Source organism: Lagopus leucura, unplaced genomic scaffold (assembly GCF_019238085.1).
Source record: "Lagopus leucura isolate 7727_CA_CO unplaced genomic scaffold, USGS_WTPT01 Super-Scaffold_100001, whole genome shotgun sequence".
Taxonomy (NCBI): domain Eukaryota; kingdom Metazoa; phylum Chordata; class Aves; order Galliformes; family Phasianidae; genus Lagopus; species Lagopus leucura.
In genome coordinates this window covers 92,519,106-92,541,632 of record NW_024962262.1, presented here as the reverse complement: position 1 = coordinate 92,541,632, position 22,527 = coordinate 92,519,106, and the positions used below count along the sequence as shown (strand labels likewise).

At 38.5% G+C, this 22,527-nt stretch overlaps 1 long non-coding RNA gene across 1 annotated transcript in view; it reads left to right on the top strand.

The window, feature by feature from the left end:
- The window catches only part of LOC122177794, a 53,803-nt gene that overhangs the window by 5,608 nt on the left and 25,668 nt on the right, over nt 1-22,527 (top strand). The window contains exon 2 of the long non-coding RNA XR_006178151.1: nt 13,115-13,220. This is a non-coding gene — a long non-coding RNA (uncharacterized LOC122177794). The remainder of the gene's footprint in view (nt 1-13,114; nt 13,221-22,527) is intronic.

The following is a 22,527-nucleotide window of genomic DNA, read 5'->3' as shown; positions in this document are numbered from 1 at the left end:
GACTTTCCATAGCACTATGCTAGCAATCACAGAACCCTAAAGAAGCAACCTGGGGGTTTGCAGGTGTATGGGAACTGCTAAGTCATGGCCTGAACCTCTGATTGATCACCTGAGGCGAGCCATGAGTCAGCCAGAGGAGCACAGGTGAAGGCAATTCTCCTGTGCTGCCGGAAGGGGTGGAAGCTGGCTCCACCTCTCCTAGACCTAATGAAGAGCTGGCTACCAGTGAGGAAGGATCTCTTCTGGAGATCACCTCTTTTGGTGTTTTGTGAGTGAGCCCAGGATAGGGGTAAGCCTTCTATTTATTCTCTTTTGTTATCGTAGTCTGCTTTGTCAAACTCTCTTGTTTGTTTCATAGTTATAACATCTTAATATTTATTGATTATACAGCAGGAAAGGCTCATTCTTGTTAGATGATGCTAGTTGCAGCCTGGCTGTTTAGATTTACAGGAGCTGTTTCCAAAACTCACATGCTGTCTGTTTGCACCTCAGGGAACATCCACTAGACAACATCCTCTTTCATAATGGAAGTCATTCAAGTAATTACATGTGAGGACTGTTTGTGGGGTCGCATCCTACAACACTTTCATGTGCACTTGAGGTCTTGTGGACTGTACGAATACGGTGTTTTAACCAGGACTACTCATTCTAAGAAGTGGCTTTCTAGGCTAACTGAAATAACAGGGTATAGATCACTGCATTAAATGATAACAAATAAATCTCCCCGGTATGATACAGAACCAGAACCTCAACATAACACTTTGGATTCATTTTCAAAACATCTGCCATTTTTCCTTTCCTGCTCCCTGAATCTGATTTTTTTTTTTTTTTTTTTTTTTTTTTTTTTTTTTTTTTTTTTTTTTAGTATCAGATCTGAATGGCTAAGTGCCACTGGTGCTGCTTTTAAGATGTATGCGTTGCAGCGTGTCTGTTAGGCTTTCAGTAAGACTGCAGCTCTCTGTCTGGGAATGAGCCACACTGATGCCCTTTGGGGTTTGCTTGGCTCGGAGATGCACATAATGCATCCTGGGGCTATTTCTAAAATTATTATGTATAATTTCCCTATCCATCTGGATACTATGATTGGACTGATGGTAGTAAGGTGCTTGACTTTTCAGGGAGGTACTTTAGAAGAAAAAGTCTATCAAGGTTTTTAGAATATGTTTTTAAATATTTTCTGTTTTGTTGCCCAGTTGCACAACACCAGTAAGGCAGAGGTTGACTGTATGACAGGAGGATTTTATCCTCATTTGGGAATGGAATTATTACTATTATTATTATAATACTTGCCAGGTACAACTAACAGACTGAATTTTATACAGATCTTTCCATATTCCTCAACACACACGTAAGGTCATTTTTTTTTTCTGCACATACAATAAGTTTGTGTAAGATTGACATTTGGCTTGATCTTCCTCCACATCTACCTGACATATCAAATCTAATTCAGGCACTGAGTGCGAAGATATACAGCTTCCCTTTCTGCTCCCCTTCCAGATGATTTCTGTTAACTTCTGAAAATGCACAAAATCACAGATATATAATTTTTCATCTCTTTATTTGAGTGAGAAAAGTATAAATCCATCCAGCAGTTGGGGGACCATCTAGCTTGGGCTCCCGGACATTGTACTGTGGTATGGTTTTTGTGTGATTATCCTTCTGAGATGCAAGAGCTATTTTCACTCAGAATCTTAGAGCTACCTCATCAGGCAGGACTGCCATGCTTCCTAACAGCTGTTGATGATCCCCTTGGTCACTGGGTTACTGTGGTGGTGAAGATCTAAATGCTGGAGATCTCATTTCACTGGGGTTCTTAATGAAGCTAGATCCCAGTGACAGGGCTTAAGTTAAGCCCTGAGGCAGTGCTGCTCTCCTCTCTTGTGCCAGTGCATGCTGGATGTGGAAGGGAAGTCTAATTCCATGGGTATTGGTAGAGAATGGCTACTTTGTACAAGAATCTAAAGCACGGCCAGAAATGCTCATCTGGAAGCCTCTGGTTCACCAGCTTGATTCCAGATCTCCTGGACAAGGAAAATGGCTGAGAAGCCATGATTTGCTACCTCTTAAAACTGTACATGTAATTTCAACAGCAAGGTGGCACAATGCACACACAGCATACTGCAACAAACCAAGGAGATGCTCCAGAAGTATACCAAAGGTGCTATATCTTCTGAAATCCACCTTTCTAGCATAGGATGGGAGTTGTTCAAGCCCACATAGCCCTGGGTACCAAGGCAATGTAGTGAAGACACCCCTGAGAGCCTCTACTAAATCTCTTATTATATATAGATTAGGCAGATTAGGTGTTTTGATTAGGCAACGTCTACTATCGGGATTCCTTATGATTTTGTAATTTAATGAGGTCAGGCTTAGGAGTGCATCTGAACTGCTGAAGCACTTAAAATCTGTAACCTTTCCTCCTCCTTCTCTGTGCCTCACCTTGTCTGTCTCTGACCAGCATACAACACAATAATTTGCCTTTGCAAATTTTGGCTCCAATTGCCCAGCATATGATAGGAGACAATAGTCTTTTGTCTCACAGTGTGGCTCTAAGGACTCAAAAGATTGTGAGGCATTCAGATAAGAGCATAATAGTAAGATAAATAACTGGAAATAAACATAAGCACTGCCAAATCTTCTTGATACACTGGAAACACACAGTTCCCTAGGTTCCTATTTTTCTGTGTGCAGGTTTGAGAAGCATCAAATGATAATTCTGCCACTAACTCAATACCAAATACTGTCTTCACTGAGCATCAATCAAAATTCTTCAGAGAGGAGGGAATCTGTGTTTTGGGAAAGAAAGGAAACCCTTCTCCACTGGATTTCTTGAAAAATGACAGTTGTATAACACTACCAATATTTCTGGAATGTTTGAGTCAATACAGTGAAGATGGATTATTGGTTGAGTTTGAGCTAGCCAAGAGCATATGTATGATTTCTGAAATACGTGACACTGTTTCCACAACGTGTATGACTGCTCTCTATAAAAACATAAACATAATATTAGCTGTGCTGTGGGTGAGCTTTTGAGAACTACTATAGAAATTTATCTGTAATAATTAACTATCTATCAGTCTAGTCAAGACCACTGTCACGTGAAATTTCCACTACGCAACACTGCAGCAATTGGATTGAACTTAATTAGAGATGTACAGCAAAATCTTTCATGCTGCTTATCTATCATTGTGGAAATGCAGATCTCTGTAACACAGATGCTAATAATTACAATATATAAATAAGTATACAGCTGAGTCTCTCTACATTTGCAGCAGTGTTTATCCTTTAAAGGGTGTCACAATGGATGTGCCTCCAAAACCTGATCTATTATAGCGCAGGGAATCTGTAGTTTTTAGCACAGCTTCTTTTTATATCTGCGGTTTTTAAAGTTATCACCAGTTGTGTGTAATACCTTGGAGTTGCTGTAAAACCAGTCCCTGGGAAAGGAATCGATTATTATGACTGTATTTTTTTTTTTTTTTTTTTACAAGATATGGAAGCAAAATTATGCTTATAAGTTTCTGTCTTTGATTAACCTGAAGGCTGACCTGTAAACAAAAATGTTAAATTTAACAGTAATGGTTTGATCCTGTTTGCTCGAGGCAGGGCCTCAAATACTAGATTTGAGACTTGCATGGTGCCAATATGATTGAAGTTATGGTTTGCTTCTTCACACTCAGCTTGCTGGCAACACTCAGTGATTAAGCTGTAGTTTTTTGTCCCAAAAAGTTAACAAAATGAATTCTTTCATAGTGAGGTTTGCAAAGAGGTTGTGTATGTATAGTCCTCCATAAAAGTTTTGTGATTAAAACACTAGGTCTTAATAGCATGAGACTGGGAAGTCTGTATTTGAACTTCTTTATTATCTTGCTTTGGATAATATGTGAAGGTTCTATATGAATAGCTCTGCTCCAAAACATTTTCCTGGAGTACTTGGAGGGTTTTCAAAGACACTTTGAGTGGAAGGGGATAAGATATTACCAAGAGCTATTAAAAATAACCAGACTTCATTATCTACAGAGCTTCGCTTGCACCAAAACGATTCTCAATATGTCTGTGCTTAAAGAACAGTCATTCACACACAAGATAAACACTGCAGTACATATGTTTTCCCACTTTCCCTAGAAAAACTCAGCATAAAGGCATGACAAATTCTTAAATGCTCCATAGTGTGATTGCTAAGGCTGTATGAAGCAACAAAATATCAGCAAAACACAAATGGCAAAACTTTTGCATTTAGCTTCCACTTCACAACAGTGGCCTCCAATCACAAAAGACCTGCAGGTTGTCACGTCTCACTAATCACAAGTACTGCTTCCAGTCTCATTTTTAATTTCTTCTACTTTGCTGTGAAGTTCTCATGAATTTGCATTTCGTTGAAGCATCTCTAAGAGCCTGGCATTAAAATACACAAACTTATGAATTGTTGTGCTACACATAAATCATTAGTGTAGATTTGAAGAATGTAAGCAACATATTTTACATAGTAAAGATCACTTCCCCACTCATACATTTTACCTTTCTATTTAACATTCCACAGTTTAATATATGATATAAAGGCAAAAAGCATTGCTGTCCTTCTCAGATCAGAAAAGATAACACAAAACTTATAAAGAATGCATGAAGCTCTAAATATAGATCTGACTTCAGCATAACTCTACTTCCTCTGCAACCGGAATTCATTTTATTCTACTATGGAAAAGCAGTATATACCCAGTATCAAGATACAGCATTCAACAGCCAATGACTAAATGCTAGGCACTGGGAAAGCATGGAAGCACTTCTCAAAGATGTTAGCCTGGCTGCTAATGGCAGCTCTACTGTTGGCTTTGACCAGGGCGAAGCATCATAGATCTCCTAGGAGTATTGCAGCCAAATGTTCAGAATCTGGTGCACTCGGGGACTATTTTAGTAAAACGATGGCAATAATGAACTGTAGTTTGATATGGCATTGGCAGTAAACTCACTGAAGTCTGAAACAAGTTTCCAGAAATGGGACATCCTGAGCAAAATACGCTGACATGGCTAAGGCAAAAGAAGTTGCATAGGCAGTAGGCTCTCTTCCACTTAGAAATGGAAGTAATCCTAATTTCTCTCATTCATTCAAATGACAGAGAACAGACTGTCAGTCAAACAAAACAGAAGCAAATATAAACTCAGGAATGATAAGGACACAGAAACAATGCAGAGAATGGAAAGTCAAATGGGAACAGCTGGGTAGTCTGCAGAAAAAAAATCCAAGCCCAGACTTTCAAAGAGACTGTTTTTCCTTGGGTTTCCCAGACCCGTAGTTACCTCATCACAAGATGGAGTGCAAGTTCAGCATCATCTCCCTGACAAATCTTGCCATTTTGCTACAATGACCAAAAACATAAATTAGGGGTAATAGGCTCTGCATATGGTATCCTGGTAGCTAAAAGGATCCATTGTGCTTGAGAAGCCTCAGACTAGGATTCCTTTTTGTATCACTCTGTGGGGACAGAGCAGTGGCTGGATCTTTGCAAAACAAGAACAAAATTATACTTTTCAATGAATTGAATGGAATCTCACTCTACATAGGGAATTCTGGCACACAATTAAGCTGAAGAGATACAAAAATGAATCTGCCAAACATGATTATTAACAAGCTTTTGGTTTAGTTCTTTTCTCCCTATCAAGGTCCAGCCCTGCTCTTTTGAGTTACAGCAGTGTTCCTTTCTTGCTTTTTTCTGCTCCTTTCAGGAATTCTCTCGTATTTGAGAAGTCTCTCCCTATAAATTGTCATGGCTATCTGGTGGCAACAGACTCTGAAAACACTTCTGTATTTGAGAAATTTTGCTCAATGGCAATACACCCAAAGCCAACATGGCCAAGCCTGTGAATGAGTTAGCAAAACAATGCGCAAGGGCAAACACATGCAAACTATAAAAAAAACCAAACCAAACAAAAAATCCCAAACTTCTGAGATATTCTGAGCACAATGAAAAAAAATTACTTCTGGTACCGGAGAGTATTTTCATCTTATTTGCCTCCATATGTTCCTCCTGGGGATGTAGCTATTTGGGACGTTCAGTGAGCAAATGTGTGGAAGCATTATCTCTGTTGTTCAAAACTAGGTAGGACAAAGTTTTTCTTCCTCCTCACTCCCATTTTTCAGCAAAGAAGGAAATGTAGTCATGAGCTAACATGTTGGACTTTAGTAAGGCAAGTCTGACAACAGAAGAAATGCCAACAGCTGAGTTCAAAGAAAACAAATTCAAAGACCCATCAGCCTACGTTCTGCCATACATAATGCAGCATCTTTCTAGAACTTGTGACGCATAAGCAGACCTGCTAGAAAAGAGGTGTGAACTGGGCAGTGTAATGGCTATCTGTGAGGGCTTTCATTGACACTTGTTGAATGTTTATGGACACCAATCAGTGGATGTGAGCACAGTGAGGCGATGGGTGGTGTCGTTCAGAAGTGGTGACAGCGACTGTGGGTCACCTCCACTGGTGCAGATTTTGATAAGCATGTCTTGCAGGCTTTTGTCCATCACTGGCCAGAAGAGCATAGTTAATGGTGGTGACTGTTTTGAAAAATTGCATTTTGTAAGTAAGAATTTGCTCTATCAAATAGTATTATTGTGCTCCTGTCTATTGTCGTTTCAATGGAAATAAATAGGAGGCATTACTTTCTGGGTGACCTACATTGTATGGCAGCAGCTGTTACTTTGTGTTTGAGTGAGAAACAATACAGTGAGCTTCTTTATACTGAGTCCTGATATTTTTAGACAATCATTGGGAAATTAAGGTGCTATTCTAGAGGGGAAAAAAAAGTGTAGAAATGTCACATTAGTAAGCACATCTTAAAGCACAGTGCAGCATGGAAGAGCCGTCTCCTGCTGACCCACTCTCACCCCTCAGTCTCCTGCCCCTCCATGTGCCTCAAAACACGTGCTCCTATATCACATGCCTATGACCCAGCAGAGAGGAGGTCAAATATCAGATAAGGGCAGCCACACATCCAGTAACAGAAATATCCCAAGTTAGTAAGTTACTGTGGATGAGTGATGATGATGAACTTAATTGGCAGCAGGAATCTGAGTTCCTGGAAGCAAGGAATATAAGTGAGCAACAGGGAAGGTATTTGAATCTTGGAGTCGTGAGTTGCTTTTCTGGACCAAGTGATAGCTATTCTTGGTTTAGACTTCAGGATAAGACAGAAATTGTATCCTACTTTCATCCATGTCCCCAGTTTTTAAATTACATTCATCTGTTAGAAAGAATCAAAAGTGACTTGAGATACGGAGATTCAAATATTGTATTGCTTGTTTAAGGAGAAATAATGGAAGCTGGTATTTATTGCCTGCATTCTTTTCCAAATCTTAAAACAAGTGGTTTGGTCTTTATCTCTACCCAATGATAGTAACTAAGGATTTCATGATTTATGCTTTTTTTTATCCTCAAATATTTTCAAAATGTCACACAGGTATTTTAACATGAATTTTCCCAAAGCTGGGCCATAACAGGGAGATCTTTACTATTTTTGCATATTTTGTCAACATTATTTATTGTTTTAATGATAAATGCATGTTTTGGCAGTGCTGGCTACAAAGCTTTGTTTAAAATAGATTTCATTGGCTTGTGGTCCATTTCTGTACTAAGTCACGGAGGTGATAGGGAAAATTTTGGCAGCTCTCTACAAGTGAGACAACACTAAGAAAAATCAAGAAATGTTTGCAGCCTTTTTGGTCGCAAGGAAAATTTTATCTTCTTCCAAATGTCTTTGTAAATATATGACACATTTTAATATATATGAGCCCTTTTCCTGAACATATAAACTAGCTGAAATGCTTTTCTGTCATGAAATGAAAGCAGATCTGAGGTTCTAAAGTGTATCTTGGAGTTTCCTCATACTCTATACCTACACAGAATCACCGAATCACAGGGGTTGGAAGGGACCTCTGGGGATTACCAAGTACAACTCTCCAGATAAAGCAGGATCCCCACTGTACTTATCGGCCTCCTCTGCTTTCAGGAAAGTGCATGTGTTTGTGCAACAACTTAATTTACTATGATAGAGTGATTTCTCTTTTCATGAATTTTGGTTGAAAATATGATGAGTCCTCTGTGCCTGCACACAAGGTGTCATGTGAACCACAGCAGCAGAGCTACCTGCCCGAGACCCCATGACCCAAGCAAATGGTGACACAAAGCTCAACAAAAAGCACATTGCCACTGTCATCTCTTCTGGACAACCTACTTTTCATTTCTTCATTCCTCCTTTGTTGCATCCTCTTTCCTTAGGTTATATGCAAAACAACTAAGCCTCTTCACCTCTCTCTGTATTGTTTTTCAGAAATAGATGCGTGCAATGTTCTCAACTCCATTCACTCCTGTCACGGCCATCGCATTCCTGTCAAGCGGCTCCTTTGAATACCTGCTCACTAGTCTTTCATCAGCAGTGACCTCTGCTCCGCTTTAGTCAGCTAACACCTCATTTGCTTTCATGTGAAGTGCCTCCTGGGTGGAGGGTACTGCAAGTGGCAGTTGAGTGAACCACTGCTGCTCGACTGGTGTGCTCTGACTGTCAAATGCCATCCATGTCTCCTCCCCACATCCCCTCTTACTCATTTTGCCAGGCTCTACTTTGTGCTTGTAGAAAAATGCATTGTAGATTTGTGGGTGATATTACCTCAAATGGTTAGAAAGTGGTTTTCTCACGCTATCTTTGAAGAACTCCTTCAGCATTGTGTATCTGGGTCTTGTCATTGTGTCTTTTGAGATTCTCAGACTAAGCCATTCATTTTTTGCCCCTTCGGTCTTTTCTCCCCCGGTGACTTTTTCCTTGTGTTCCCTTCCATTTAAAAATGGATGTTTTAGTATATAAATGCACAGTACACAAAATGCAGTATTTTCAACTTCATTGAGCACTTCAACATTTGGAGATCCTTCTTTTTTTATCTCTTACTTCTGACTTCTATGAGGTCTGAATTTAATTACTCCTTTATAATTTTTTGCTAGATGGAACGGCTTGGTGGCTTGTAGCCTTAGGACAGACATTGTGGAATACCCACCATATTAATGTGGCCTCTGATATGTATAATTTTAAACAACCTCTTAGACCTCATTGAAAGTCTAAAGATATCTTTGAGACAAGGATTTCAATAAGGCTGTGTCTCCAACAAATTAGAGCAGTGCTTTTAGAATGATCTGGGGTAGTTCATGAATATATTGTTTGTCTGAGATCACAACTTGCTTTCTGGAATTAAATGAACTTTCCACTGCAGTAGTCTAGGAAAGTGCATGTAGGCAGCTCTGCTGAGGGATCACTGGATTTCCAGCTAGTGGGGGGCAATGCACTGACTTGATTGCTAGCAGCCAGGTCAGAACACATTTGATATTCTTTGCTACTGCTTCTGGCTTTGCATTTTCTTTGTGCATTTTAATCAGTGTTGTCCCTGAAACTGAGTGGGGGGTCCTCTGGAGGGGTGTTTCTTGTGGAATTCAGAATATGCAGAATTTTCTTGACCTCTGTCTTCTGTTGTATGCAGTCATGCCTTGTATTTCTAGTAAGGCTCTCTTGATGGCTAGATTGCTCAAATATAATAGAAAATAATCCTTTCATTCTGCCAGCTGGTCTTGCTTTATTAATAGATTCATGTGATGCCCTGAGGATTGTGTTTGTATGGTTAATCTTAAAGTGTTTTTACTGATATTTATTCTAAGTATTTTCTAATCTATAGGCAACTGGTCTGCAGTCTAACATCCGCTTGTACAAGCACACACACCTACCAGAGCTCCATTTGCTGAGCATTACTGCTATTTAAAACGTTTTCAGTTTCTACTGGTGCTAGGTCAGATGAGCGTCCTGTTCAGTATCACTCGTACTAATATCTCAGCTCTCTTGCTGCTGCATCCATAATTGTGTGACTGTAAGACATAACAAAACAAGTTCTTTTTATTCTCTCAGCATCCATTTCCTCCTATTATCCACCATGTGTGCATGTAAGAATCTCCTTGTTGTATGTCCATTAGACAGTCCTGAGACACTTGGCCTGATCTCTTCGATGTTGTTGTTGTTTTTGATGGCTTATCTCCAACATCACAAATTTATCTGACATATTCTTGCCATATAATATCACTGACAATAGCCTAATATTGTACAACATTTGAGGCAAAGAAAATGCAGTGCTTGAGTTCAGTAGAAAATGGATCAGGCCATTTCTTCCTTGGCTGCTTGGATCCCTACACAAGTCTGCACCATAGCACTTTTTCAAATCTTTTAAATATGAAATAATAATAGCAAATTGGAATTAGATTGTTAATGTATAGGCTGCTGTGAATGTGACAGTTTTTTTGCATATAATGCTGCTGAGTTTGTTTATTGAATTTAATAGGTCAAATATTATGGGAAAATGAGTCACTTTATTAGCAGGATAAAGAATAAAACCTGCCTTCCTCTGACTTTTTTTTAGAACAAAACTGCACTGGTACAGATTCACTCAAGCATGATGTAGTTTGTGCTCATAATGTAACAAGATGGTACTAGTAGGGGTCTGTCTTCTCTGTCAAATCATTCATATGCGCTAACTGTGCAGGAAGTGAAGGTATCTCAGATCCCTATCCCTTTGTCCAAATGACTAATTAATTGAAGAGTTATTAAGACACCAAAAAATAGATCCTAATGCCTAGACCACATTTTCTTAGGAAATACACTTTAAAAACAAGTCCAGGAAAAAATCCACCACTGCTATGTGAAATACTTTAGCTGGGATTAAAAATATGCTTAAAAACAGAATCTTTGCTAGAGATTTTCACACATCTAGGCTGACTTGTTCACTGAACTCCCCAGTACTATTAACTTCTCTTTTGCTTGTCCAACTCATATTTGACGAATTGCGCAGTCCTTTAGGTAATTGACAATCTGTCTATTTTGTGTTTCTGCAAGCATCAAAATGGTCAACTTCCATCTGGTGTGCTTTTAAGAAAAGTCTCCCACTTCAAAATCCACGGGCAGCATTCTCCCCATATTAACAACAAATTGCTATCTCATTTCATTTCTGACCCTTCCTGTCACCCTCCAATGATGCTACAAAATAATTTTTCCTCCAAGAAAATCTCTGGAAAGTGCTTTTTCTCTGACTGCCAGCTGAAAAGAAGTCCTGTGCCCGGTCTTCCACTTGGCTTCCTAACATTAGTGCTGGCAGCTGGGTCTCAAACAGACTGATACATGCAGTTTCTTGGAGGTAGGCTGCATTAACCTGAGGTGCCATGAGCTGGCAGGACGTAAAGGAATGCAGTATTGCCATCTTATCTCCAGCTTGGCTGAGTGTTGGTTGCAAGGAAATCTCAGAAACACAAAAGCAGTAAAAAATTTCCTTCCCACCTCATATCTCGGCATAGAGTTAATACCAATGCTCAGGGTTGTTAAATGCTAGCTTTATCAGTAAAGCATAGCCACATTTATTACTTATTTTAGCCCCTTTAAATACAGGGAATTTATTTTTTAAAGCGTATTAGTGCAATGAATTTAAATCAAGGATTGCCACAAAATAGAAATAATATCCCTTGATCTTCCCTGTTGTAGTTTATATTCTGAGTAAAGCTAATTACATTTGTAAGAGTCTCACTAGGAAAAAAAATATAGACTGGGAACCTGAAGCCTTCTGGCACTTACATTTGTAAATTCAGTGGAAAGTAATGTTTGTTTTTTTTTTTTTTTTTAAATTATTTTTTCTTTCTTAACAGAAAAAAAAAAATCTAACCACCCCTAGAAGTACTGAATCCCACACTGGCAATATATTTCTGTCTCAGGACAAAGCATGCAGAAAGAGAGAGGTTGTGTTAGGTGCCTAACTCTTACCAACATTCATTAGAATGTGGACATCTCTGAAAATTCTCCCTGTGTGCATGGTCTGATTCCTCTTTTATTGCAAATGCTCTGCTGCCCGTTACTAGTTAAATCTGGTCAATCAAAGGGTCTCAGCATTGCAGTCAGAAGCTTATAGATTTACACTTAGGACACTGTTAATAACTGTTTTCAAAGGACAGTTTGTACTCTACAATTCTGGGGACCACAGGCAGAAAGCAGTTGACTGACTAAGGGGCATGCAAGTGAAAGGATGTGCCTGCTTTCTTCTGGTCACCCCAGATCATAGCGATTTCTTTGAGCAAGCGCTGTAGGTGAAAGGAAGAGAAGAAACCTATGAAGAACACTGAGAGAACCATGGTCACATTCATCCCAGAAAAGATGTGATGCATTAAAATGTTGCTTCACAATGTATTTCCTTTCTTCTCAACCTCAAATTGGTGACTTTGCCAATCAATTTAGTTGGCTAGAGAACCTAGGTATAACTCTTGTTTTTGAAACAGAAGAGGACCAACCACCTAATGCAGCTCAAGAATATGAATTCCTCTCCAGTTGCTGCTAGAGGACACATGACTCATTCTTGCTGCTCTCCTGGGTCCACTGTTGTTGCAGCGCTGTCAAAATCCAGAACACTTTTAACCTTACCTGAAAGCAAAATGGATAGTCAAAAATCTGCAATGGTACTATCTGCAAATGAGAGAACTGAGAGTATAAATCAAAGGCTTTTGACTCATTTTGGTGAAGCAGAAAATAGAATTGTCCAACTTGAAAACAGAGAAAATGAAGAGCAGAGTATTCGTTATAAAGGAGCTGGAGAACAGATTAGCTTAAGGACTTAAAGAATCACCACAGGAGCTCACACCTGAGGCTTTTGGAATACCTGAGTGTGCTTGGAGGTATATCCAGTGCCTGTGTTCCCCTGCCCCAAGATTTCAATAGAGCAAATCTGAAAATAATAAAGGGGTTTTGATTTGAAGACAAAAAGATCATGCTGAGAGAAGCAAATAATGTTCTTTTCCAGTGCTAATTTCTTCCTCTGCCTTTCTGTGAGCCAAGAAACAGACACCTTGTGCAGCCTTTAACCTCATTAAAAAACAGACTTGTATGAGGAAAATCAAACATGCACTTCACATTTTAGAAAGCATAAGAACAAAATCTTACTTTCATATTACATCAAGACTGATATTAACTTTTAAAACTTACTGAAAAATGTGAGAAGTTTTGTAAAATCTACTGCAATACAGTCATGCTGTAATGCATACATTTTTGCTTACATTGAAGGAACGTATATCTTGACACGACGCTTGAGATCACAATAAGGAAGTATTTTTCTTTGGTCCAGCAGTAGAACTCAGATGGTCTGGTGGTAAAGCGTAACTAAAATACGGTAAGTCCTTTCTCTACATATGCACATTCATGACAAAACTTTGGTTGTGTTTTGTTGGGTTTTTGTTTTTGGGTTTTTTTTTTTTTTTTTTTTTTTTTTTGAATTGTTATATTTCTGAACCTCCCAAAGAATAAAAGACAAAGCAGGAAGTCTCTCAGTCTCTCTGTCCCTCTGTTAGCTTCTGAGCTCAGGTCTTTAAACAGGTATTTTGAGAGTTATAAATCTGCCTGCCAACTGTTGTTTTCATAACCCCTCAGGATTGAGTGAGAATATTTATTATTGTTTATTTGTGCCTGGGTGATTTCCTTAATCTGTTTTTGCACATCAACAGAAATAGTGTCTGTACTGAAGTAAAAAAAACAAAACAAAACAAAACAGCAAAGGGGTATGGAATAAAACTTCTATGCATATGAACATGCATGTATTACACTTCTTAGAAATTAACTTCAGCAGTCCCCAAAGCCTACAAATTGATTCCCTATAAACGCTGAGGTAAAGGGACCCAAGAAGAAATACAGAAGTGTCTGAACGAACTCAGGCAGCATTTCTTTCGCTTCAAGATTTGTCTTTTTCAAGCATCACTTATCACTATTGAAATATTACTCGTGACTATTAAATCTGTAGAGTACTTTGAATTTCCATTGTCAGCATGAGTCATGTTTCATCAGGAAAATAGCTTCGTTCTTAATAACTATTCAATTTGTTCCCTCATTTTTTCTTCCATTTAGAAGTCCTAGTAATTCTTCTCACAAAATCTACGCATTGAGGCTGCAGAAGGTGGAAAAGTTCCAGCACCGTGATGTGAAAATTAGTTTCAGAGTTCGTAACACCTGTCATTGCAGCCAGAGCACTCTATGCCCCACTTGATCTGAAGCCTCCCTTAAAAATCTTGTGGCTATCAATATTGATGAGAAACTTAGAAGAATGATCTAAGTCTACCCTAAATTCTCACAAGTTTAAAAAAAAAGGAAAAAGAAAAAAGAAATAATTAAAGGAACTGAAAACGAGAACACAAAATTGCTTGTCTTTAGAGATCTTTGTTACATTTTGAAAAATTGAGCATTACAGGTTAGAGAGGGCAAGTTTTTAGCTCTATCTGATACAAAGCAAAGGAGACTGAAAATATCGGGCAGTCCTTTATTAGACTGAACCAGTTTTGGATCTAGTCCATAATGACATAGTGGGATATGGCAGAGGATTTTTAACTGGACATACAAGAACATAACAAAGAGCAGACTATAATTATTTCAGATTGCTTACATACATCATATTTTCTCTTGTTGAATATCAATGAACCTAACTAGAAACTTTCTCTCTTGTTAAAGCAATTTTTAAGGTGTTCATTGTAGGATTTTAGTAGCTCTTCTGAAATTAGAAAATATCCTCAGAACTTTCAGACTGATAAACAAGGATACTGGATGCTTCTGAAATACATTTGTCAATATAGACTTGGGGAAAATAATGCTTCCAGCAAGTAACGCAGTTGTTATACTGCCTAACATCATTGAACTTCTGGGATGGCTTTTTTAATCAGTCTCCAAGGAACTGAGCTAGAAAGGTTTTTCTGGCTTGGTTGTCAATATAATGGTGCTCAACCATGCTATAATGCATCTAGGGATTAATTTATTGCTATTAACAGAGCCACCAGGGAAACACAGGTGGCTAGAAAAAAAATGTACCTATAAGAAAAGAAGGGCTATCAAAGCCTTTACAAGTAATGGAAAAAGAAAATAGATTGTAAGTGAAAATGACAATACCATGAGAGAAAACTGTGTATTATGGGTGACTGCTGATGAGCAGAAGCATGATCCAGTGATGAAGTAGAACCACAGAGAAATATATCTGATTTAAGATATGAAATCATATCACTGTAACACAAGAAACTTCTATCTAAAATGTGAGCATGTCTATACTGGAGTAATTCAAATTGTGTAACCTACACAAGCTAAATTTAAGCTATATAGGGCAGGTATTTCTAGTAACGTAACCATGTCAGCACAAAACCTATCTCAGACTAAAAAAAGCCCCACCTGCTCAAGGAGTTGCATAAATACTTGCCATCAGACCCCACGGAGCCCTGTCCTAGCATAGCTGCGCTTCAAATAATATCCAACTTAGATAGGCTGCACTAATAATTGCAGTATAGATGCTTCTTAAGACTAAAACTCCCTTGAAAGGATCGAAAGCTCTTTGGTGTCAGTAGCAGACTTTCCACTGATTTCAGTGAACTTTGGCTCAGGCCTTCTAATGTTAAAGATGAATGTAACATATTAAATTATAGAACAGAGTACTTGGTCTTAATAAGAGCAAATTATTTCTTCAGGGTAATAAAACTGATGCAGTTGTAGCAAGACAACTGAGAAAACAGACTCAGGGAAAACTAATTAAAGCATCTTGAGTACAAGAACTAAGTTTTGCCCTCCCTGACATAAGAAATTACCTTCAGAACTTTTATAAAACACTTAATCTCATACAAAGTAGGTAATAAAAGTGATATACTGTAGCCTTCTCTCGAACCAAGATCAAACTACCTACCTTCTATGAAAGGGAGCAATTTGCCCAGGATGTGCCTCTTGAACACAGGAAAAAAAAATGTTTGCCGTTGAAATGTGAAAGCCTATTAAGTGCTGGGCTGTGATTGCTTTTCAATTAGCTTTTACAAAGTTCTAAGGAAAAAGTGAAAAGGTGGTTCCTTAGCTTGTGAGGCAGCTATTAAGTTTCTACTCAGATAATGTCACCAGAAGACTGTACTTTGTTTCATCATGTAGACATTTCTCTATCAAGGAGAAAAGAGGAAATAGAAGAGCAAAACTAGAGAAGGCGAGTTGTTCTTTAATAAGTATTAATAAGCCTTGCTGGCTTTTCAGAGAGTCAGCCATCCCCAGCAGAGGACTTTAGCACTTGACCTGTTTGCAGTAAATCTCTTTGGGTACAGAGAAAATGTTTGATTGGATTGAGTGGGCCTGTTCAGACCCAGGATTGAAAGAGAAGAGTTTGGGCTGGAGGAGCTCTTGAGCTTGAACTGGAGCATAATGCAGCAAGCCAAATGGCAGGATGTTTGTCTGAAGAGAAAAATAACTTGGAAAAGTGATCCTCAGAAATATAAAACAAGGCACTCCCTCGTGGTGACCACTGTGGGTAGTTCAAGCCTTGATGGAGAGAGGTTAGAGATAGATAATCACTTGTGCAAGTATTTAACTGCAGATACATGAAAAGCTCTGTTGACATCACCAAGCCAATTTCAAAGCAAAGAACAAATGTAAGTGCTTTGCTGGATGTAGGCCAGAAGCAGATGAAGTTAGCAATAAGATCATTTTGGAGGCTTCTTTTTATTTCTGAATTCTCAGAGCACCCAGACCTGTTCCTGGATAGTCTCAAGAAGGATAAAACTACCTGGAACGGAATCTAAGACACTAACTGAATCCTTTTTCATATGGAATAGGGATTTTTCCTTTAGCCCATAAACAGAAATTTTGTATTAGCCTTTCAAACAGAGGCTGTTTGTTGAGTTAGAGGCTATTTGTTGATTGAAAGTTTTAAAACAAAACATCTGGGTCAATTTTTATTGCCCTCATTGGAATTACTTTATAATTTTCCAGCTCTTATTTTGCTAGCCAGAAAAAAAAAAACGATTGTGTCCAAAAGCATTTGCACGGAAACTGGGTAGTAATAATAAATGTCAGCCAGGTATACCAGATCCCTCTCTTTCTGGATGCCATCCTACAGTATTTTCAGATGGTATTTGAAATCAATTAACATACTGGGAAGGACTATAAAGTATGTCAGAAGGTGGGCTCCAATTCAATAGAATTGGCTTCAGTGTTTTCTAATCCCCGGAAGAGAATTTTTCTCTTTAGTTTTATAGAACTTTCTATCTATCATGCTTCTACTATTTGCTTCTAGTTATTTTCGACAGACAGGGAAATCCCACTTCAGCTCTGGTTGATTACAAAAGTCCTACGGGATTTATAGGAGGCAGGATTTTTTCCAGTATGATCATTTCCAGTGTGGTTATCTCTGGGTCAAATCAATAGGAAAGGAAGTTCTGAAGTGGTCAGAATCATCATGAATAAATGCATGACAAGCAAAGGCCCTGTTGTCTGTAACTGCAGTCATTGTGGCTATGACAGAACAAGCACATGTGTATGGATCTGGAACACTACACATTTCCAGTCTACTAATTGCTGCAATTTCAGAATATAATGAAGTGCTAGAACACTGTTACTATTCGTGGTAATTTGGAAGAGTGTCAGGTCTTATTCAGTTGGAAGTGAGGATTATTGCTATTTTTTCCTCTGTTTCTCAAAAAAAAAAAAAAAAAAAAAAAAAAAAAAAAGGCTTTCTCATGTTCCTACTGAAAATAAAGCATTCAATACCGATTTACAGATCAATTTTTCTTCATGGCTTAAAGGTGAGCACAGTTTTTTGGAACATTTTTGCGGTTCTGTAGTGGAACACCCTTTGGAGCACTTACGGAGAATCCAGAACGTGGACAGTATGTGTGCTCAAAACAAACTCTTGCACAGAAAAAAAAACAGTATTCCTGTTCATGGTTCCGTAGCTAATTTATAGTGAAGATTAGAAAGTGTAATATTACTTCATATTCCAGGGAGCTGCAAAAATCCAGGCATTATGCATTGGTGTTCAGGTGACATTTGTTTGAGTAAGCAAGATCTACAGTGGAAGTGTGGCTCTGGGGACCTGCACTGAATATGTTTATTGAGGGAAAAAGTTTTGCCTTGGGCTTACCTTTGTGTAAGTAGGAAAAGCTGAATGATTAGCGTGATATTCTTACTGGGGAACTACTTCTCTTTGCTTTTTGCTGCAGTAAGCATTCCAGTCCCCAGTAGTGGACACAAGGGAGACAGGCACAAAGGGCTGGACCCTCCTTACACTGTGTTGGACATCCTACAACTATGGTAAGGCAGCAAGTGAATAATTCTGGATAGTTGTTTCTTTAGATCAAGTGAGTTCCTGCCAGAGAGGAAAACAAAAGCTGCACCCCAGAAACAGCAAATAGCTGTTAAGTACTAGGAAGCAGGCAAGAATACTAATGCTCATTTTGTAAGCCTTAAAATGCTTCATAGATAAAGCTTTATCATTAACTCAGCTTTGTCAGTTTAATTCCCATGCTAGGAAAGGCTAAAGACATCAAAAGAAGCAGCGTTGAGGGGAGTGTCTGCTGGCAGGAAGGTGTGGAAGCAACGAATTTGTTACAGCTGATGGCTGGAACTAGCCACAGAATTCAAGATCATACAAGTTCGTCTAGGAACAGGTGTTGAGAAAGGCTGTCTACAAGAAGCACTATCTACTTTGCCCAGAGACAGAGTTATAAATTAAGATAAAACTGCTTGCCGTATTTGTATTAATGTGGTTTTACATTAGCAATTACGCTATAAAAAAAAGACTTTGTTCTGAGCAGGTGTCCCTGTGGCATACCACCAAGATACAAAAGCTTTGCATTCTGATAAAGTTCTCAGTTGCAGATAAAATAAAATCTATGCGCCTTCCTGATTAAATGTCTGAAGTTTGGGCATGATTTATCCCTAACAAACTCAACATCTGCCAGAGTTTCTTATTGCCTTGCAATTTATAAATATTTCTGACAAATGTTCCTTCCTTCTTCTGAATTATATAGACTTTATAATAAATGGGCACATATTTTAATTGGTATTTTTAATGCAATATTTTAAAATAATTTCTTGTGTTCCTTGCTTAATATTTTTAGTGAATTTACTTTGAGAGTGTTCATTTGGACCACTTTGTTTCTCTGAAGTGGGTTATTCCCTTCACTCTTGCAGTTTCCAGCAAACGTCTATGGGCAACACTAGTTCACATACTTCTCAACTCCCTGGGAGGCAGGCTTACACAATTGCCTTTCATTACTCAGATCAGTGCTCCAATTGATGTTTCTACATCATTCTATCTCCAAGATTTTCCTTCATCACAGACCTTCTCTAGGCCTGGACGTCCTCAGTATTTATGCTCTTAAAAAATTATGCTCTTAAAAAATTTATGCTCTTAAAAAAAATTAAAGAATAACATTTTTTTAAAGATTAAAGTTTTGATTGAAAGTGAGTAGTGTGGTAAACACAGAGTTTGATATGTTGCAACAACTTTTGTCTGAGGTGTTATGACCCTCAGTGAGCCATCATCCTTAAGATCATAAAAAATCTGCTTAAATTTCAGAAGTTCAGGGCACTTCTGAATTCTATCGGCTTTGATGGGAACACTGGGTCAGCTCTGGCCTTCACTGGAGTTGTGGAAGACTTTTATCAGAGCGTGAGTTTTGGCCTATACATCAAGCAGTGCTGATCAAATCACTTTTTCTTTTGGAGCCTGAATAAGGATTTCTGTTCCTCCGTTTAATGCGCTCAAGTCTGAAACATTTGTTCTTTGCAACTGTGGAAAAAAAAAAAGGAGATGTTCAGGAGAAAGTTGTACTTTATGCTGAAGTTGAACTTGAAGTGATCTCCTGAGATGTCTTTTATTTGTCTGTTAAGCAGAATGCACATTTATGATGCTGTATAAATAATAATAATAATGTTATCACCTCGCTGTATTCTGTTTATTGTAATCTGTTTATTCTGCAAAACTCAGCAATGAAAGTAAAAGTAGCCTCAGTGTGTGTTTTCAGTACAGATCCTTGCCATTTTTATTTCATAGAAACTTGTTCTCTCTTCCCCAGCTATAAGGCACATTGTATTTAAAGCTATCAAAGGAAAACAAAACCAAATAAGTGCAAGTCTCAAAAAAATAAATATATATGATCTGATAACACTAAGTAACTCAACTCCATAAAAGTATGAGGCCATATCATCCAATCTTTTTAAGTACTCCACAATCAAATCAGTGAAGGGTTCTACCTAAAAATCAGTGGTGTTTGATGGCCCAAGGAATTTCCAACATGAAGTGGAACCATACAACTCAAGTATTTAGTCATAAGACAGTGAATCTTCTACCTATAAATTTTGGTTTGAAACTATCTCAGCTTCAATAAGAAGCAATACTAGTTAGGGATTGATGGCCTGTAGGGATCAACATTAAAAGGCAATAGCTACCACAATGTGGTATCTGAGATATTAAAGCTATTTCCCGTACCTAAAAGAGGATATCAAGAAAGTATTCAGATATTAATGCTGGCCAGCATTTGTGAAATGAATAGGCTTGACCTCTTTTCTAGCAAATAGATCTCAACATTACGGAAACGCTGCAAAAAGTGTCTCCTTATTTGTGACCTTGAAATCAGCAGTCCTGTGGATGATTAACTTAATGCAGAGAGAGAAGGAAGGCACATACATTGTAAGAGGAGGAAACAAGAGTTTTGCAAAATCTGCTGCCCTGACCACACCCTTTTCATGGATAAATAGTTTGTCAAGCTCCTGGGCTGTCAATCCTGCTCTTAGATCACATCTAAATATACTTATGGCGCATTAAAAAAGTCCTGAAATAATTAAGGCAGAAAATATGAACTGACAGTCTAGGCATTAATCATGGTGCCCTATATTAATCTAGTATGAAAGTCACCACCTTTAGAAACTTTCATTTATCATACTTCCCTGTGTAAGCGGTTCACAAGGGATTTGCAAGAGTTTTGTCATTCCAAGGCTAGGATTCTACTACAAATACAATAATTATCATTTCAAATCAAACCTCGGACAGCCTGATTTTAAAAGCAAAAGCAATATACTACTGCTTGAGATTTCAGTGTGCTTTGATACAGAGATGTTCCTCTTACAGCATACAGCTTAACTCTGTCCAATAGGCTCTGCTGCACCTCTCAGGTTACTTCAGCTGCATGCCAATCACTTGAGCCCAAGCATGCATCACCTATGGATGGTGGTGGGATGAGGCACTGGCCTGTGCTAGGCCACAGTTTTGCATCCCCCCTGGATAACCTGGCCTCAGCACAGCACCCCCAGCTCCAAACGCTTTATTATCCTGCATAAATACTTCTGCAGATGCTGCTCAGATGCCAAAACAAGTTTGTCTGGCATGAAGGCTGTTTGAGCATCAGAGAGCAGTACATGTGTGGAGCCTCATGTCTCTTGAGCCAATTCCAAGCCCTCATGCCTAACTGGTGCCTAATGAATGGACTTAAAAATAAATTGCATCTCCCTGGGGCTGCTGCTCTTCTGCTTTCTACCCAGCTGCCTCTTGAGAGACTCAATGAGAGTCAGTCTCACAAGGTGCTGTCACTCATTACGTACCACACATTCTGGGGGGTGACAGGCTGTCTGCACGAAGGCTGGCATCTGGCAAGCATTGCCTGTATGCAATGCAGTTGCTCACCTGCAGACTCTCTTCCTTATTTTCCCTCTGTAAGCTAAACATAGCAGGACCACAACCATCCACATGACCAGGGCTGGATGCAGCATCTTCTTTCATCTATACAAACCCAATACCTGCATCACTTCTGACAGTTTTTGCTACAAAGCCTTTTGAAGCCTTTCTATCCTATTTAAGTCCCACCAGCCCTTTTCTTCAGTCCAGCCACTCATGGCCTTGGGTTGAAGAAGCTTATTAAAAATTCCATACAAACCTACATTAGTATAAATTAAGAGGTAGAGGACATTATCCTGAATAGAGTGTGAATTTTTATTCAAATAATTCTATTAGCATAATTATCTTTTTGAGAAATTAAATGTACATTATTACACTTGATGTGCTACAAATTATAAAAGCAAAATTTCACTTGTAAGGTTGCACAGTTCTCAAGCAATTAGCCATATTGCACCCAGAAAACCCAAATTAAACACATAAATTAAAACAGCAGGAGGGATAATAATGTTAGAAAGGGGGCGTAGATTTTATGTGGTTTGTTGCTTTCGAATCTCAAACTAAAGATAGTTCTGACAGGAACAGGTCGAACAAGTGGGGTTAACAGATTTCCCCACATTTTTCTAACCAGTGATGTAAAAAAATTATTTGACAGAACAATTATGTGAGCTACTCTCACCAGTGATAACATAATCTAAGCAAGTCATTTACTCGTGCGCTTTGTGTATTATCTTGCAACATACCCCTGATTTTTTACAACACATAGCTGTTATTGGTGTTTTACTCAATAGGTACATTGGTTCTGAATTCAACATTCATACTCTTTTCACGGTTATTGAATGCCTGTGGCTGCATCTACATGCAGCTACCTACACAAAGACATATAGCATTTTATAGTACTTTATATAGACAGCATTTATCCAGCAGGCATTAATAATCACAATCACAAAAAAAATTATCACCACACAGAAGTAATTTCAGAATGACTAAAACATTTAGATAACAGCAGTCAATTAAGCAGCATGGA